This window comes from Symphalangus syndactylus, chromosome 11 (genome assembly GCF_028878055.3).
Source record: "Symphalangus syndactylus isolate Jambi chromosome 11, NHGRI_mSymSyn1-v2.1_pri, whole genome shotgun sequence".
Taxonomy (NCBI): domain Eukaryota; kingdom Metazoa; phylum Chordata; class Mammalia; order Primates; family Hylobatidae; genus Symphalangus; species Symphalangus syndactylus.
The window spans coordinates 67,774,309-67,788,640 of record NC_072433.2 but is presented as its reverse complement, the minus strand read 5'-3'; the positions used below and the strand labels follow the sequence as shown (position 1 = coordinate 67,788,640).

At 43.5% G+C, this 14,332-nt stretch overlaps 1 protein-coding gene and 1 non-coding gene across 4 annotated transcripts in view; both read left to right on the top strand.

Annotated features, from left to right (window-relative positions):
- The window catches only part of SERINC5 (serine incorporator 5), a 189,306-nt gene that overhangs the window by 49,850 nt on the left and 125,124 nt on the right, over positions 1–14,332 (top strand). The gene's annotated exons all lie outside the window — the stretch shown is intronic.
- On the top strand, positions 5,032–5,135 carry LOC129457936 (small nucleolar RNA U13). The gene has a single exon (XR_008649469.1). It is a non-coding gene; the product is annotated as a small nucleolar RNA U13 (small nucleolar RNA).

Genomic DNA, 14,332 nt, shown 5'->3' with positions numbered 1-14,332 from the left:
GCTACTCGGGAGGCTGAGGCTGGAGAATCGCTTGAACCTGAGAGGCAGAGGTTGCAGTGAGCCGAGATCGTGCCATTGCACTCCAGCCTGGGTGACAGAATGAGACCCCATCTCAAAAAAAAAAAAAAAAAGTGCTTGGGGGTTTTGGTAGCCTGTTTCCAGGCAGCGGAAGGTAGAGAAATGCTGGGGAGCTGAGGAACTGAAGCCAGGGAGGGGAGGTTATTATCTTTTAAGATAAAAGGAGGTACAGATTAAGAGCCTAAAGAGGTCTGGGCTGGGCCTAAAAGGATGGTAGTAGGAAAACAGCTTCCTGCCCCCAAATTGCAGGATGCTGAAGTTTAACTATTCTTTAAGTTCTGCCAAAATCGCGTCCAAGGGTAGCCCTCCATCCCCTTTTTTCTTCAAAGAAATCCCCCACTTTCTGTGCTCTCTCCTACCTTCTACTTTTTCTATCAAAGTTTGTGGAATCTCATCAACTGGGATTCAATTCTTTGAAAAATTCTGGAGAGGCAAGTCTAATTCTGGAGAGAGCCAGGTTTTGCTGCTTGCTTGATTATTTTATTTTGTTTGTTTGTTTGTTTATTTATTTATTTATTTATTTTAATAGAGACAGGCTCTCACTATGTTGCCCAGGCTGGTCCCAAACTCCTGGGCTCAAGCAATCCTCCTGCCTTGGCCTCTCAAAGTGTTAGAATTACAAGTGTGAGCCACCATGCCCAGCCTTGCTTGATTTTTGAGGCAGGTCATGGAACCACAGAAACTCTTGGAAGGTACCTTAAAAGACATCCGTTTTTAATGACCCATCTGAAGCTTAGATGTCCTTTTAAATGCCCCTCTTCAGTGTGCATCTGTGTTTGAATCTCTCCAGTGCTGGGGAGCCCACTACTGTTCCTAGTTCTTAAGTTTTCTTGTTAAGTGGGGGAAATTCCGTCTCCCTAATGTTGTTAGAGATAAAATCCCCTTTAACAATATTAGTGATTGTTGAAGGGATACAAATCAGATGTTTTATGTAAGAGTCTTTTTTTATCTGTAAAGTGGTGATGCAGTGTGTCAGGGTTCAGTGTAGGAAGCCAACATCACTCTAGGTATTTTATAAAGAAGAGGATTTACTATAGGGAATTAAGTATGTTTAAAAAATAATTGTAGAACTAAAGGAGCAAGAATGAAGGGGCCACCCCCTGGGACTTTTGAACTTAAGAATGTTGCCTAAAGACCAGGGGTTCTGTCTAGCTCCCGCTGCTCAGCACACAAAAAGCCCATGACTGAGATCGACAAGGATTGTCAAGGAAGAAGGCTTTAATTGGGTGCTGCAGCCAGGGAGATAGGGGCTCAGTGTCATCTGTCTCCCTGACCTACTAAAACTAGAGATTTGTATAGCAGGGAAGAAATGTAACAATGTGTAACATTTTGATATTCAGTCTTGCTCTGTCATTCAGACTGGAGTGCAGAGGCCCGATCTTGGCTCACTGCAACCACTGTCTCCCGAGTTCAAGCAATTCTCATGTCTCAGCCTCTGGAGTAGCTGGGATTACAGGCATGTGCCACCATGCCCAGTTACTTTTTTTATGTTACATATTTTTTTGAGATGGAGTCTCACTATATCGCCCAGGTTGGACTGCAGTGGTGAGATCTCGGCTCACTGCAACCTCCGCCTCCTGGGTTCAAGTGATTCTCCTGCCTCAGCCTCCTGAGTAGCTGGAACTACAGGCGCATGCCACCACACTTGGCTAATTTTTGTATTTTTAGTAGAGACAAGCTTTCACCATATTGGCCAGGCTGGTCTCAAACTTTTGACCCTGTGATCCACCTGCCTCAGCCTCCCAAAGTGCTGGAATTATAGGCATGAGCCACTGCGCCTGGCCTAATTTTTGTATTTTTAGTAAAGATGGGGTTTTGCCATGTTGACCAGGCTGGTCTCGAGCACCTGACCTCAAATGATCCACCCACCTTGGCCTCCCAAAGTGCTGGGATTACAGGTGTGAGCCACCACTCCTGACCTATTTTTCTAAAAGGGTCTTTTTTTAGTATTTGGTAGATACTAATATAGCCATATCACCCTTTTGGCTTTCAACTAATCTGTCTTTATACTTAAAAGTATGCTTTTTATAGATGTGATAGAAATGGGTCTTTCTTGCTTTTTAATCCAATCTGACAATCTTTGCCTTTTTGTTTTGTTTCACTTTTTTGTTTTGTTTTGTTTTGAGACGGGCTCTTGTTCCATTGCCCAGGCTGGAGTACAGTGATATGTTCACAGCTCACTGTACCTTCAATGCCCCGGGCTCAAGTGATCCTCCTACCTCAGCTTCCCAAGTAGCTAGGACTACAGATATGCACCACCTGACATGGATTTTTTTTTTTTTTAATTCTCTTTTTGTGGAGACAACGGCCTTACTATGTTGCCCAGGCTGGTCTCAAACTCCTTGGCTCCAAGTGATCCTCCTGCCCTGGCCTCCCAAAGTGTTGGGATTACATGTTTGAGCCATATTACCCAGCCAATCTTTGTCTTTATCGGATGCTTGAATCATTTACATTTAATGTAATTACTTATATGTTTGAGTTTAATGCTATAAATTGTTGATCAGTTTACATTTCATTTCCCCTTCTTTTTTTTTTCTCCTATTATTTTTTAGCGATGGGGTCTCACCCTGTCACCCAGGCTGGAGTGCAGAGGTGCAATGATAGCTCACTGCAGCCTCAAACTCCTGGGCTCAGGTGATCCTCCTGCCTCAGCCTCCCAAGTAACTGAAACCTGGCTCATTTCCTCTTCTGTTCTTTGTTCTTACCTTTTTTTGAGGAGAGGGCTAATTGAATATTTTTCACTGTCTTTATATGCCTTTTTATTTTTTCTTCTTATTATTATTTGAGATGGAGTCTTGCTCTGTCACCAGGTTGGGGTGCAGTGGTGCGATTTTGGCTCACTGCAACCTCCGACTCCTGGGTTCAAGCAATTCTTCTGCCCCAGCCTCCCGAGTAGCTGGGATTACAGGCGCGTGCCACCACGCCTGGCTAATTTTTGTATTTTTAGTAGAGATGGGGTTTCATTGTGTTGGCCAGGATAGTCTCGATCTCCTGATCTCGTGATCTGCCCACCTTGGCCTCCCAAAGTGCTGGGATTACAGGCGCGAGCCACCGCGCCCGGCCGCCTTTTTATTTCTTAAGATGTTCTAAGGATTACAGTATGTAGCACCTTGAAAAAGGGAGAAGCATCAAAACTTTATCATTAGTGATGGAAACCAATCACTAGGTAGGCAGATCAATTTACGAGATACTGATTTAATCTTGAAATGATGCATTAAGTAACATGACATGAAAACTAATTTAAGAACAATATTTTATGCTTTACAGAAATACATGGCTGAGCACAGTGGCTCATGCCTATAATCCCAGCACTTTTTGGGGACTGAGGTGGGCGGATCACTTGAGCCCAGGAATTCAAGACTAGCCTGGGCAAAATAGTGAGACCTCATCTCTACAAAATATCAAAAAATTATTCAGGCATGGTGGCATGCACCTGTAGTCCCAGCTGCTCGGCAGGGGGCTGAGGTGGGAGGATCTCTTGAGCCAGGCTGAGGAGGTCGAGACTGCAGTGAGCCATGATCCTGCCATTGCACTCCGGCCTGGGCAGCAGAGGGATACCTGTTTATATGATTTAATTAATCATATAAATGTTTATTTTAGTTTCCTTTTGGACATTTAGTGTAATTTTTAAAAACGATTGTAAATACTCTACACTAGAGCCCTGAAAATAGTTCTGCTACAATACAACATGACATATGCATTATAAAAACTACCACATTAAGCAGAACTGCACAATGAAACCACAGGTCTCACGGGGAAAATTTGGTTAAGGGCACAATATTCTAAAACTTTGTCAGTGACACATTTGAAAAAAGGAACTGAATAAAAATGATATTATAGTTTTATAAATGTTAAATGGTTAAGAAATACATCACTACTATATTTGAAAAAGTCTTGAAATTACCTTTTGGAAATGAGTTTGGAGAGTTAGGCTTTTGAGCAGTTCAGAAGCAGCGGGAGGAATTGGATGGAAAGTTGTAACATCAAATGTGTTTGGTGTGACTCAGTGCACTTGTTGAGCTGAGCTGTGTGCATTTTTTGTGTATTACCACGAAGCTTAATTCAGCTTGGTGCAGTTTTCTACCTGGTGTTTCTCAATAGACAGAAATGCACATCCTAGGCCGGGCATGGTGGCTCACGCCTGTAATCCCAGCACTTTGGGAGGCCGAGGCAGGTGGATCATGAGGTCAGGAGATTGAGACCATCCTGGCTAACACGGTGAAACCCTGTCTCTACTAAAAATACAAAAAATTAGCTGGGCGTGGTGGCAGGCGCCTGTAGTCCCAGCTACTCGGGAGGCCGAGGCAGGAGTATCGCTTGAACCCGGGAGGCGGAGGTTGCAGTGAGCTGAGATCGCACCACTGCACTCTAGCCTGGGTGTGACAGAGCAAGACTCCGTCTAAAAAAAAAAAAAAAAAAAAAAAAGAAATACACATCCTATTATGCCCAATTGTTCCATAACATATCTATCTTGTTGGAACAATTTTGTGTTTTCAAAGTAAATATAGAATAAATAGCTCAGAAGCCTTGGACTTGCAGAGTTTCAGGAAGGCTGACCAAGCCTTGCTCCTGTTAGCTGTCTGAGGGAGAGAGCTGGCCCCACTGACTTCCTTTGGACCACCTCCCAGAACATTGGCACTGGAAGGGTCTTTTGCTCTTCTGACCCAATCGTGCTCGATTTCTTATACCATAATAAACAAACAACTCCAGAGGCAGGAACTTCCTATCTTTGGCGTTAGCTCTACTTCACCCTTAGGGAGATCTGGTTCAATTCTTCTTCCTGCTGGCTTCTCAAGGCTGTAGTGACTTGCCTGTATCCTGGGGAGGGATACAGCTATTTTTGTATAATAAAGTTAAAAGAGGCAGAGTAGAAGGTGGGCATGGTCTGTAGCTCCTGGCTCATAGGGTACCATAATTCAGTTGATATTCCTGTTTCTGATTGTAAGAATCCAGTTTCTTTTTTAGTTCATAAGCATGATGATTGGGTTTTCATGCTTGTCTGTGAGATGTGCCTCCCTTAAATCTTGTCATGTCGTTGGTACATTACCCATCTGACATGAAAAAAAAAAAAAAAAAAAAGAATCCCAGTGTTCACCCAAACCATAAACTGAAAATTGGGGCATGCTGACAAAGGGGAATTGTGCCTCTGGGTATGAGAAATTTCACTAAGAAGCCAAAATATCAGACCTTTTAGCACACTCCAATAGTTTTTAAGGATAATGGTCAGGCAGTTTGAAATTAGAACCATTGTGGGAAGTCTTTGGTTGGCAGCCAGCCAGAGAAAGTCTCACAGCTGCTGTTGAGGTTTCTGATGGGCGTAATGCCCGTTGCTCCGGGTCCTGCATTGCCATTCTCAGATGGCTTATGGGCTGTCCATGGGGTTGTGAGAATCTGGGAAGTCACAGTCTAATTCTAGAGCTAGAAGGATCCTTAAGGCAGTGGCATATCCACCTAACAAGTTATTTCCAGGAAACAGGTCCTGGAGCACAGGGTATCTTCCAAGCCCACACAGCTAATCAGCTCACAGCAGGTAGTGCCCCTGTGCTCTCCTAGCCTTTGCTATTTTCCAGTGCCCAGTACACACTTGGCCTTTGGTAAATGATGACAGCGTGAATGAGTGGATATTGGGCTTTTCCCAAAGATAATCTGCTGTCTTTGCAGAGCAGTGCAGCAAAGAGCTCATAGCTATGGATTTTAAACACAGTCTTATGATTTGATTATTTGAATCTCGGATTGGGTGTTTTTTTTTTTTTTTTTTTTTTGAGATGAGGTCTTGCTCTGTGGCTCAGGCTGGAGTGTAGTGGTAGGATCTCAGTTCACTGCAACCTCTACCCTCTGCCTCCAGGGTTCAAGCTATTCTCCTGCCTCAGCCTCCCAAGTAGTGGGATTACAGGTGCCCGCCATGATGCCCAGCAAATTTTTGTATTTTTAGTAGAGATGGGGTTTTGCCATGTTGGTCAGGCTGGTCTCGAACTCCTGACCTCAGGCAATCCACCTGCATCAGCCTCCCAAATGCTGGGATTACAGGCGTGCAGCCTGCCAAATGCTGGGATTACAGGCGTGAGCCACCATGCCTGGCTCTGGATTGGGGTTTTATGCTGTATTTTGTTATAATAAAATCAGTTTAAACTTTTTGTTCCCTTCCTTCTCTTAAACTCTCAAGCAGTTGTTTAAGTTATTTTCCAGAAAGTTCTGCTCTATGCCTGGATGATAGAATTTAACAGAAAGTGGTTTTTAAGACTGTGCTATCTCACCATTAGTGTAGTTGGTGGAAGTTGCAGGTTGCTGAGTAAGGGGTATGAAGCCATTTAAATGAGGCACTTTATGCAAATCATTTTGCCTAGCAGCGGCTTCTGGCTGGAGGCTTTGAAAAGCATGAAGCTGTAAATTATTTCCTTATGATGGGGGGCGGGGAGGAATGAGGGTTGCCACGGGATTGCAATTTTTCTTTTTTCTTTTCTTTTTTTTTTGAGATAGAGTCTCACTCTGTCGCCCAGGCTGGAGTGCAGTGGCGCAACATCTGCTCACTGCAACCTCTGCCTCCCAGGTTCAAGTGAATCTCTTACCTCAGCCTCCTGAGTAGCTGGGACGACAGGCGCGCACCACCACACCCAGCTAATTTTTTGTATTTTTTTTTTTTTTTTTTGAGACGGAGTCTCGCTCTGTCACCCAGGTTGGAGTGCAGTGGCGCGATCTCGGCTCACTGCAAGCTCCGCCTCCCGGGTTCACGCCATTCTCCTGCCTCAGCCTCTCCGAGTAGCTGGGACTTCAGGCGCCCGCCAGCACTCCCGGCTAATTTTTTTGTATTTTTAGTAGAGACGGGGTTTCACCGTGGTCTCGATCTCCTGACCTCGTGATCCGCCCGCCTCGGCCTCCCAAAGTGCTGGGATTACAAGCGTGAGCCACTGCGCCCGGCCATTTTTTGTATTTTTAGTAGAGATGGGGTTTCACCATGTTGGCCAGGATGGTCTCGATCTCTTGACCTCGTGATCTGCCCGCCTTGGCCTCCCCAAAGTGCTGGGATTACAGGCGTGAGCCACCGTGCCCGGCCGATTGCATATTTTTTGGAATCAAGAGTTCCAGCAGGGCTGAGTCTCTGACTTCTTTTTTTTTTTTTTTCTTGCAGAGGGGTGTGGCAGATAGCTGGATCCAGTGCTTGAGAGGAACACCAATGCTCATTTCATTTGCCCTTCGTTATGGATTGCTTGAGGGTATTCTCTGATTATTAGAGAGAACTGGCAGCTGGTGAGGAGGTGGCTCTTGCTTGTAATCCCAGTACTTTGGGAGGCCGAGGTGGGCGGATTACTTGAGCCCAAGAATTCGAGACCAGCCTGGGCAACATAGTGAAACCCCGTCTCTACAAAAAAATACAAACACTAGCTGGGCGTGGTGGCATGCACTTGTAGTGCCAGCTACTCTGTAGGCTGAGGTGGGAGGATCACCTGAGGCTGGGAAGTTGAAGCTGCAGTGAACCATGATCATACCACTGCAACCCAGCCTGGGTGACATGACAAAAAGACATGGAAAAAAAAAAAAGAGAGAAAGCCCTCCTCTTCTCTTCTTAGCATTTCATTCTCCTTTTTTGATGTTTATAAAACAATTAGGGAGTCCTGTGCATAGCTGATATTTAACTTACCCCCAGATGCCAATAGCACTCACCAGTCTTTGTGAAAACACTGCCCCTGCCTTTACTACCAAGGATGCCCCTGACCCCTGGGGCATGCAGTCATACTGCCCAGAAAAGAAACACTGGGGCCGGGCGCAGTGGCTCATGCCTGTAATCCCAGCACTTTGGGAGGCCGAGGCGGGTGGATCACCTGAGGTCAGGAGTTCAAGACTGGCCTGGCCAACGTGGTGAAACTCCGTCTCTACAAAAATACAAAAAAGTTAGCTCGGCGTGATGGCGGGAGGTTGAAGCGGGAGAATCGCTTGAACCTGGGAGGTGGAGGTTTCATTGAGCTGACAACGTGCCATTGCACTCCAGCCTCGGCAACAGAGCAAGACCTTGTCTCAAAAAAAAAAAAAAAAAAAAAAAAAAAAGAAAAGAAAAGAAAAAAGAAACACTGGGCCAGGTGTGGTGGCTCAAGCCTGTAATCCCAGCACTTTGAGAGGCTGAGGCGGTTGGATCAGCTGAGGTCAGGAGTTTGAGACCAACCTGGGCAACATGGTGAAACCCCTGCCTCTACTGAAAATACAAAAATTAGCTGGGCGTGGTAGCGTGCACCTGTAGTCCCAGCTACTTGGGAGACTGAGGCAGGAGAATCGCTTGAACCCAGGAGGTGGAGGTTGCAGTAAGCCGAGCTGCCACGGCACTCCAGCCTGGACAACAGAGCGAGAATCTGTCTCAAGAAAAAAAAAAAAAAAAGATTTAGGACTTAAGCTACTCGAAGTATTTGATGGGAGGAAAAGGACAAACCTGCTTTCTACTGAGAATTAATTTAAACACATTTTTGATGTGGATTTTTTGGGCTTTTTTGTTCATATAGTTCAGAGGCGGTGTAGCTGAGAAGTTAAGAGCCAGTTCTAATGATAGGAAGCCTGAGTTCCGGTATGTTCTCAGCCATTTACTGGTGGTGTGCCCTTGATCAGTTACTTCATCTGTCTGTTGTTTAGTTCGTACGTCTGTAAAATGGGATAATCCCTAGGATCTCCTTTATAGGATTTTGCACTTGGAACAGTGGCTGGCCCACAGTATGAGTTCGTAAATGTCAGATGTTGTAGTTATGGGGAGGACTGTCACTCTCCCTTAGGATACTGATATCCAAATTGTAAGTTGTCAATAAGCTTTCTTTGAAGTTTGCTCCACACCCTTTCCATTAAAATAAGTAATGTGTAGATCCAATATTTAACCGTGATAAAATGGATTAAAAAGGAGTCCATTCAAAGTATTGAGAAAAGATGAGTGAACTTTTAAAATAATCTAAAATGGCCAAGATTTTTCTAAGCATGACACAAGATCCATAAACCAAATTAAACAAAGAACTCAAATAACACACAGTTATTCGTAGAACAGAGATCCACTTGCCTTAATTTGCACAGTGTTCTTATAAATCAACAGAAAGTACACATAACAGAAAAATTTAAAAGGTTAGGGATCATTTAGGAAAAAATGCAAATGCCAACAAACGTGAGAAAATGCTCAGTCTTACTTATAATTTAAGAACTACAATTCAGCCAGGCGCGGTGGCTCGTGCCTGTAATCCCAGCTACTTGGGAGGCTGAGGCACGAGAATTGCTTGAACCCAAGAGGCAGAGGTTGCAGTGAGCCAAGATCATGCCACTGCACTCCAGCCTGGGAGACAGAGCAAGACTCTTGTCTCAAAAAAACAAACAAAAAACCCAAAAAAATTACAATTAAAAATGAGAGAGTTTTCATTGGCAAAGTTAAAAAGAAAGGTGAAAGAAAAACCTGCTCTTCTTGATTTGTGTTTGTTCACTTATGGAGAATTTATTTTGTCATAATGTCTTTGAATCATAATTAAATATGTTCTTGGGTCTAGCAGTTCTTCTATTGTATTAGAAGTAAACTTGGAATATCTTAAGCACTGATAATGAAGACTAATTTAAAATAAAAAGTTACTAGCCTTTCATACAATGAAATACCATGTTGCCGTTAAAAAGAATGAAATTAACAATGGAATATTATACAGCTTTAATAAAGAAGGAAAGCTTGTCACATACTACAACGTGGGTGCCCCTCAAGGACATTATGCTAAGTGAAATAAAAGTATATAATAAAAGTCACAAAAGGACAAATACTGTATGATTCCACTCATAAGAAGTGTCTAAAGTAGTCAAAATCATAGAAAGTAGAAAGGTGGTTCCCAAGGGCCCAGGGGAGGTAGGAGGGAGAACTTGTGTTTAGTGGGTATAGTGTTTCAGTGCTGCACGATGAAAAAGTTATAGAAATCTGTTGGACAACAATATGAATATACTTAACACTACTGAACTGTACACTTAAAAATGGTTAGGATGATAAGTTTAATGTTATGTGTGTTTCACCACAGTAAAAAAAAAAAAGAGTAAGTTAAATCTGTGAGGAACAGGTAGCCAAGATAACAGCGTTAGTTAAGTAGGGGTTATAAAAAGAGGAGGTTAAAGAACGCTATGTCTATGATGAACCCAGTTATGGTTTCCAATTAGAAAGGCATGTATGTATCCATGTGTGTAGATACGTATATATGCAATAATTCTGAGAGTTTTAAAGATATCCTAGAAACTGCCACCAGTGGTTACAGCAATAGAGTAATAATAAGAGGTTGGAGGGTAGGGGATAATGTTGGGGGCATTTGTTTTTCATTCAACAACGTGAAAGCTTATTTTAGCAAACCTAAATGTGTGAAATTCATCATGTTTTATAATTGTATTTGCTAGCACTCTTTTCATTTTGATATCATCCCTGCCCTTTGTGGTGGGAGTGGTGGTAGCGTGTGATGTGTTTAGAAGTGGGTTTGGAGATAACAGAGTTTAACCCATTTTTGCATTAGAAAGGAAACATTAATTTGGTTGCACAACTAGTATGAATATGTGGTGTAATTTATTTTTATCAACATTGTCTACAATTTACATATGTAAATGTAGATTTTTCTTAAGTATAGTGAGGTGAATGGAACTGGGAAAAAAAGGGTACGCCAATCCTAAAAAAATGGTGCTAAGATTAAACTGTCAGATCAGTGTTTGTCAAGTGCTCCAGCTGGCTGTGGATTATTAGAAAGTATTATTCAAAGGGCTGCTTTGGTACAAGACAAGAAAATTGCTGGTGAAATGACTGCCCTGGTGCTAAGATTCAGCCATTTCAAATGTGCAGTCTCTTAAAAGTAAAAGTTGGGGTCGGGCACGGTGGCTCATGCCTGTAATCCCAGCACTTTGGGAGGCCGAGGCGGACGGGTCACAAGGTCAGGAGTTTGAGACCAGCCAGGCCAATGTGGTGAAACCCTGTCTCTACTAAAAATACAAAAATTAGCCGGGCATGGTAGCGGGCACCTGTAGTCCCAGCTACTCAGGAGGCTGAGGCAGAAGAATCACTTGAACCCGGGAGGCAGAGGTTGCAGTGAGCCGAGATTATGCCGCTGCACACCAGCCTGGGCGACAGAGCGAGACTCTGTCTCAAAAAAAAAAAGGTAAAAGTTGAAAGATCTATAAAATACTTTCTGTAAACTTTACAAAGCATTTTACATCAGACTAATAAGAAACACATGAAGCAATTTCAGCTCCTAAAGTCCTGAGAATTTGCCTTTGGGGATACTTTTTATTTATAGGATACTTCCTATTTAAATTAACAAGTGTTCAAAAAAGTCCTAGTTTTATTTTTATTCTTAAAGTGGCATTGGAGAGATGTCCACACTTTTACTTCTCTAATGAGCAGAGATGTCCAACCAAGTGATTTTAGAATTATTATTTGAGTTTTTTTTAAACTTATCCTAAAATGGCTATTAGGTTATTTTTAACTAAAGAAATTATTATTGTTTTTTTGAGATGGAGTTTTGCTCTTGTTGCCCAGGCTGGAGTGCAATGGTGCGATCTCAGCTCACCGCAACCTCCGCCTCCCGGGTTCAAGTGATTCTCCTGTCTCAGCCTCCTGAGTAGCTGGGATTACAGGCATGCGCCACCATGCCCTGCTAATCTTTTTGTATTTTTAGTAGAGATAGGGTTTCTCCATGTTGGTCAGGCTGGTCTGGAACTCTCAACCTCAGATGATCTGCCCTCCTTGGCCTCCCAAAGTGCTGGGATTACAGGCGTGAGCCACCGCACCTGGCCTTAAAGAAATTATTGATAAAGTAAAAAGTAGTTTCACATAGCATATACAGCCCGTCATTTAAAGTGTGCAATTCAGTGGTTTTATAGTATATTTACAGAGTTGTGGAACCATTATGACAACTTAGTTTTGTCACCTCTATGCTTATTAGCAGTCACTCCCAATTCCCTCCCAAACTCCCTCAGAGCCCTGGCAATTGTTAATCTACTTGCTGTCTCTATGGGCTTTCATAGACGTTTCCTATTAATGAAACCATATAATGTACAGTCTTTAGGACTACTTCTTTAACTTAGTATGTTCTCAAGGTTCATCCATGTTGTAGCATGTGTCAGTACTTCATTCCTTTTTTCTTTTTTTTTTTTTTTGAGATGGAGTCTCGCTCTGTCACCAGGCTGGAGTGCAGTGGCGTGATCTTGGCTCACCACAACCTCTGCCTCCTGGGTTCAAGTGATTCTCCTGCCTCAGCCTCCTGAGTAGCTGGGAATATAGGTGCGTGCCACCATGCCCAGCTAATTTTCATAGTTTTAGTAGAGATGGGGCTTCACTGTATTGGCCAGGCTGGTCTCAAACTCCTGACCTCGTGATCCACCTGCCTTGGCCTCCCAAAGTGCTGGGATTACAGGCGTGAGCCACTGTGCCTGGCCAGTACTTCATTCCTTTTACCGGAATATACCACACTTTACTTAAACCCATTCCTCAGCTGATGATCATTTGGATTGTTTCCACTTTTTTTTTTTGAGACGGATTCTCACTCTCACCCAGGCTGGAGTGCAGTGGTGTGATCTCAGCTCACTGCAAGCTCCACATCCTGGGTTCATGCCATTCTCCTGCCTCAGCCTCCCGAGTAGCTGGGACTACAGGAGCCTGCCACCATGCCCGGCTAATTTTTTTTGTATTTTTAGTAGAGACAGGGTTTTACGGTGTTAGCCAGGATGGTCTCGATCTCCTGACCTCGTGATCTGCCCGCCCGCCTTGGCCTCCCAAAGTGCTAGGATTACAGGTGTGAGCTACTTGCCCGGCCTTTTTTAGACAGAGTCTTGGTCTGTTTCTCAGGCTGGAGGGTGGTGGCACAGTCGTGGCTCACTACAGCCCTGAACCCTCAGGCTGAAGTGATCCTCCTGCCTCAGCCTCTCATGTAGCTGGGACCACAGGAGCATGCCATCATGCTTGGCAAACTGTTTTGGTATTTTAGAGAGATGAGATCTCACTATGTTGCCCAGGCTGGTCTCCAACTCTTGGGCTCAGGTAATCCTCCTGTCTTGGCCCCCTAACGTGCTGGGATTACTGGCATGAGCCACTGCACCTGGCCATTCTTAATGAGTTAATTTTTGTCTATGGCATGGGGAAAGGGTCCAACTTAATTGTTTTGCATTTGAATATCGAGTTCCACCAACATTTGTTGAAAAGACTATTCTTTCCCAGTTGAATTATCTTGGCAGAATTAGTTGACTGTCAGTGTTAAGCTTTATTTCTGGGCTCTCAATTCTATTGAATTTTTTTTTTAATTTGACTGTACGTTGGAAGAATTATTCATCTGGAATTTAGACCTACTGGGGCTGGTGGTCGTGACACTGGAGGTTGTGTTTTGAGAACTGGTGACCAGTCATTCTTAGAAGGCTGACTCATTTTTTTTTGTGACCATGAGATTTAAACATTTACAGAGATTTAATTGTAAGTAACAAAGGCCTGCAGTAGATGCTGTTACAGGCATGAGAAATAATTTTGTTTATACAGATCACAAAGTATAAATACAGTGGCAGTGGTCACTGGAGCCACCCATATATCACAGTTAAACCGTTCTCCTGAGTAATGGGGTTGTCAGCGCTGAAGTACACTTCCTTGCCATATGGAGCAGTAGCCGGTTCTTTATTTAATATTTTCATTTACTAAGCAGTAACTTAATTGGAAAATGAATTTTGATTGGGTTTTCTATAGTTACTGTTTTTTAAAAGTACTATTCCCTTTTTCTCTTTTCCACATTCAATTTGGTGAGGTAGTTTTAAGAATACTGGCTTTGAAATTACCTGGGGCTGTTGCAGTGGCTCACGCCTGTAATCCCACCATGTGAGATGCTGAGGTAGGAGGATTGTTTGAAGCCAGGAGTTCAAGACCAGCCTGGGCAAAACCCAGTCTCTATAAAAAATACAAACATTAGCCAAGTTGGTAGTGTGCGCCTGTAGTTCAGCTACTTGGGAGGCTGAGAAGGAAGGATTGCTTGAGCCCAAGAGGTCGAGGCTGCAGTGAGCTGTGATCGTGCCACTGCACTCCATCAAGCGTGGGATAGAATACTGTCAGAAAGAGAAAGAAATGGAAGAGAGAGAGAAAGAAAGAGAGAAATTATACCTGGGTTTGGACCCTGTCCTCACCACAAAGGAGCTGTGACCTTGGGCAATTTATTTCCTAGAGTCCAAGTTTCCCAGCTGGTACAGAGGAGAAAAATAATAATAACAGTAATACCTGACAGGTTGGGAGAGGTTGTGCTGGTGTCACAGAGTCTGT